This window comes from Protopterus annectens, chromosome 5.part0 (genome assembly GCF_019279795.1).
Source record: "Protopterus annectens isolate FY-2018-M chromosome 5.part0, PAN1.0, whole genome shotgun sequence".
NCBI lineage: Eukaryota > Metazoa > Chordata > Ceratodontiformes > Protopteridae > Protopterus > Protopterus annectens.
The window spans coordinates 1,190,545,026-1,190,551,025 of NC_056735.1; positions in this window are offsets into that span (position 1 = coordinate 1,190,545,026).

The window sequence follows — 6,000 nt, forward strand, 5'->3', positions numbered from 1 at the left end:
TAAATAAATAACAAACAAAGATAGTTCCAATAGATGAACTCTAAGGCAGAGAATAATATTAGACGTCAACATAACAAACTCAACTCTAGGAGACCCAAAGTGCTAGACATTTTATTATAATCTATATAAATGTATGCAAATAAACATTCTTTCTCTAATTACAGACCTATCCCACGCAGCAAAGGATGTCAGGTAGAGAACCAGTTCTGGATGGGATGCACAGGCACTAATACACGCACGCATACACACACACACACACACACACACACACACACACACACACACACACACACACACACACACACACACACATATACACCATATACCTATGGGAAATTTAGTGGATCAGTAACTTACCTACTGGCAAGTGTTTGGATGTAAAAGGAAAGGGAAGATCTACATAAAAACTCACAAAGAAACAGAAAGACATATATGCTATCTGCAGTAGCCAAGAATCAAACACTGTGAGGCAGCAATGCTGTGTTGTACCACTTTGCCACACTGTTAAGATACTGTTTAAGCTTAAATAGAGGCTATGTGAAAGCTAACACGCAGAATTACTTACGCTGACCAGATTTGTTCACTAGTTGTGACCTACTTTTAAGGCAGACCCAAGGTGTTACTTATGCTGACTCTCATATAGACTGCGAAGGAGAAAACAAAACATATGTCACTAAGCTTAACATGACAAGCTGCCATTTGGAAACCCTTAGTCAGCCTGACTTGATTAATCTAAAAAGTGTAATCTAAATAAGCAATATTTCAGCACTGGACACACACCAGTACCTCATTTATAAAGACCACCAGAAGGGACAGAATGCACATATGAAAATGTAGTGAGCCAATAAAACTGAATTGTTTAAACTGTTTCAGTGCTTTGTAAGAGGTTAGTATACTAATAACTGCTAAGACAAGAGCATCAGTAACAGATGCATTTATGTTGTACATGTGTTTGCTCAGTTAGTTGGAATACAATAACATCCACTTTACATTAAATTTTCAGAGGCATCATTTTACCTTTTAATGTTTAGTTCATCAATTAGTTATTGTCAGAACAGGAAACAAGTACCTTAAAAAAAAGAAAGTTTAGGTCACTCTATATGTCACTGTTAATCAAATTCTCCAAAGACAACAGTTTCAAAATGAGATAACCAGCTTCCAATGAGTATCACCCCACAGGCTATGGATCAGTTCAAATGTGTGTGTGTGTGTGTGTGTGTGTGTGTGTGTGTGTGTGTGTGTGTGTGTGTGTGTGTGTGTGCGTGTGTGTGTGTGTGTGTGTGTTTGCGTGTGTGTAGTGATATGTTTGTGTGTGTGTGTGTGTGCGTGCATGCGTGAGTGCGTGTGTGTCTGTATATATATATATATATATATATATATATATATATATATATATATATATATATATACGTAAGAGCATATTTGTATAGTGGTACAATTTAGAGAAACATCCCTAAACTTTAAGGACCATGGTAATGTTTAAACATTTACGTGCAGTGCATTATGACTAAAATGTCCACACACATAGTCGGAAAGAGAAATAGTGATTCCACGGGTCCAAAGGGTGGTTTTTGTAAATACCCCATATGTTATAAATTTATCTTACTGTATGTCTTTATGTTTTCAATTTAACTGGCTGACTATCATTTAGTCTAGCACATCCCACAACTCATTTTCCCAGTTTAATTAAGTACAGCTAAATTCCAACAAGGGCATTTTGCGTGTATGTGTATGATGCATGCATGCACATGTGTATGATGCGTGTATGTATGTATGTATGTATGTATATATGCGCATATGTGTGAGTGTATGTATATGATGCATGCATGCAAGTGTGTGTGGATGTGTGTGATTCACATACTCAGGCATATTTGTTTGCCTAGGTGTGAAGTAAAGTGTGAGATATATAGAATTTTAGCACTAGTGAGGTATGTGCTTATATAATATCATAATACTGAAACCCCAACACACACAAAACTAAACTACATATGGTCAAACAGAAAATACTGTTTAAGCACAACCACTCAATGTACAACTTCAACATTCAAAAAGATGAACATCAAAAAAATGTAAAAATGTAAATGTTTATTTCATATACAGGCAGTTGTGTAATGCTCTGTTTTTTGTACACATCCAGTGCTTAGTCAAGCTTGATTAAGTACCATAATAACGCAAAATATTGACTGCATAACTTACAGAGCAATAAATAAAATTAATGTTTAGCTACTGCTGCTCATAAGTCCAGACTTTCCTCATTCCTGATATTTGAATGTTATACTGGGGCATCTTTTCCATTGATCCTACATTTATCATTACAGAAGACCAAAACACATGATGTGTATATATCTGTGGCACACACACACACACACACACACACACACACACACACATTTATATTCTATGTTGATATAAAGATGGTCCATTAAGGACTCCACAGGCAACATTTATCACTATTTCACTAAGGAGAGGCTATAGGAATTATCCGATAGGCTGTTATATTATATACCCTTTGATATGCTGTGGCTGTTATATTATATACCCTTTGATGTGCTGTGGCTGTTATATTTTATACCCTTTGATATGCTGTGGCTGTTATATTATATACCCTTTGACATGCTGTGGCTGTTACATTATATACCCTTTGATATGCTGTGGCTGTTATATTATATACCCTTTGATATGCTGTGGCTGTTATATTATATACCCTTTGATGTGCTGTGGCTGTTATATTATATACCCTTTGATGTGCTGTGGCTGTTATATTTTATACCCTTTGATATGCTGTGGCTGTTATATTATATACCCTTTGATATGCTGCGGCTGTTATATTATATACCATTTGACATGCTGTGGCTGTTATATTATATACCCTTTGACATGCTGTGGCTGTTATATTATATACCCTTTGATATGTTGTGGCTATTATATTATATACTCTTTGATATGTTGTGGCTGTTATATACCCTTTGATATGCTGTGGCTGCTATATTATATACCCTTTGACATGCTGTGGTTGTTATATTATATAATCTTTGATATGCTGTTGTCTGTTATATTATATACCCTTTGATGTGCTGTTATCATCATCTACCATAATTGAACAATTTCTTAGCAATTGTCCATGCCTAAAACAAATACATTTCGGTACCTGACAATCTGAAATGTCAGTATTTCATGTGTTAGTCTTAGTTTTACTAAACAGACAGACAAAAACTTTGGAGCCCATACATTGTGTAGGGCAAAACTTATAGTTTCTTGGGTATATAAAAGCTAACGACCATCAAAGCTTTTATACACCTAGCCATGCAACCCAACCAAACTGTGTCCCCATGTACCCTGGGTGTCTATTAGAAGGTGTATGTTAATTTGGAGGAGGCAAAGAGTTTTATGTGGTCGATATATTAGTCATATCATATCTTACCAATTGTCTGCCTCTCTCCATTAGAGACATGGAGGCCAGACTGGGGTGAATTTACAATTTCCCATCCAATGGTCAAGGTTACATTTGAATGGGGTCAGGAATAAACACTGCTTCACTTGGATTGGGAGCCTACTCCATAGCATGAGGATCCTTTGAGACACGTATCAGTCTTACCAGAATGTGTCATTTATATTGCAAGAAAAGTTTAAATCCTTGGATCTAGTGTTTCTAGTGCTTTTCATTTTGTAAATATGTAAAAGTTCCAGCAAGGCTGGATCTGAGGATACCTTATATGCCAGGCATAGACTGCCTCTCAGTAACCTGTAGGAGACTGAGTATAGAGATAGGGCTTTAAGCTTATCTATGTATGACAGTGTGTTAATACCCTGGAGTGTCCTGGTGAGGAATCTCTGTGGGCATTCCAACTGTGGCAAATGCCTGGCCAGGTACATGCTGAAGGGAGCACTGTACTTTTTGATGGGTCTGATAAGGGCTGAGTAAAGTGTTACTACAAGTTCCTGGGACCTTGATGCCATACCCTTACTTATAAGTTGGACAACTTAGAATGACTTTCTTCCTACCTTGGCTACAAGTTAGTTGAAGGCCAGATTACTATCAATATATGTTCCCAGATCCCTAACTACCAGGCCAACTCTTTGAGGTGTTTTATCGATGAAGTAATTGGCTTGTGTGGACATTTTCACATAGGGCAGTATAATGCACTTCTTGGCATTGAGTTTTAAACTATGGCTTTGACAGCAGTCATTTGTCTGTGTTATGCCCTCTTGCAGGATATCAATGTCATGGGGGATTCTATGATAGCGCCCAATTTACAGTCATCTACAAACTTGGTGAGCCAGAAGCTCTTGACATTAGCTTTGACTTCCGAGATATAGATGCCAAACAGGAGTGGACCCAGCATAGATATCTGTGGTATGCCTCTGATGACTGGTCTCTTCTTAGCCAGGTCAAGGTAGGCTGACTGGTCTCTTGGTGGAGGTGTTCTCAACAATCCTGACTTCTTGGGTCCTATCTGTGAGCCAGATAACAATCCAGTGAGTTATGTAGGATTTATGCCTAGTTTGGTGAATTTGTCAAGAATACCGGAGTGGCAGACCATACTGAATGCCTTAGCCAGGTCAAGGTAGGCAGTCTGCACAGCCTTCTACTCATCCATTGCTTTGGTGACCCTCTTAAAAAAGTCTACCAGATTAAGTAAGCAAGACCTTCCCTTAACAAAGCCAAACTGAAATGGGTCCAATGTGTGTAGGTTGCCAATGTCTTTGTTGATCATTTCTATGATTTTGTTCCATGGCTTTGCATATTAGAATTGTCAGACCAATGGGCCTGTAGTTTCTGAAGTCAGTTGATGGAACACTCTTGTAAAAGAGTTGACAATTGCATTCTTCCATTCACTTGGAAAGTAACCTGTTCTGAGGCTGTGCCTCAAGTGGTCCTGAAAATTTAAGTTTTAAGCTATTTTAAAAAGCATTACAGTATATCATCAGAGCTCACTGAGGCAGTGTTTTTAGCTTTGGCAAGTGTCGCCAAGACCTGTTTCCTGTTGATAGTTTGGGGGGGGATATGCCAGAAGCGGGAAGCAGGGGTGGGAGTAGGGGTGATATTTGAGCTGAATTTGAGCTGAATTTTCAACCAGCAGATTTGTATGTATCTCTGCTCAGTGAAGGTGGTGCCACTTACAGTCAGTTCAGCACACTGCTGTGTATTATCTTTAGGTTTTCAGACATAGCTGAAGAAAGCCTTGTGGTTGTCCTTAGCCTAAGAGTCTATCCTGACCTCAGAGTTGGCCTTATTGGACTTAATTAATCCTCTTAGTAATTTTTTTTTGTTTGTTTGGTTTAATCAGTGAGATCTTGTCTTTATGAGAGTTGCTCTTTCTGATTTTAACCATGACTTTTTTTTCCTTTTGTTATATACCCTGATAAAGTTGAGATTCCACCAGTGTGGTTTGCTTTTGGTGTTTGTTATGGGCTTTCTTCTGGTAGGTACAACAGCCTCTGTAAAGCCATTCATGTCTGTACAGGGTTTCTGTGAACAATTCTGCATAGATTGCTATAATCTTGGGGTGCAGGAGGGCACTGAATTTTAACAAATTGTAGCTATAGTTTGCTTTACACTAGTTTCTAACTATTACAGCTTTAGTAGGGGTTTCCATGTTGATTTTTATTTCTAATGTAGCTAGTGCAGAAAAATTTGGATAACATATTCATAGTGCAGTAGGTATGGCTATGAACATTAAGCAAGCTATTAAAGATGAGCTAGTTAAAAGTGACCCCTAAAACCAATGTTAACCATAACTTGAATAGTAGTTGATGTGTTTGATTTAAGCAAGGTGGTATAGGACTGGCTAGCTTGTCTTCCTGGTGTGCAGGGCAAGGAGGGCTTACACATTTATCTCAGATTGGTTATAACATGAGTAGGAACTATGTAGGTACCTCATAGCATAACGGGAATCAAGATCCAACTACATGTCCCTATACCTCTCAACCTCTCAGCACAAAAAGTCTAAACAAAGCCAGAAATAATAGGGGCACAAAGGCCCAGAAATAGGGACAGGT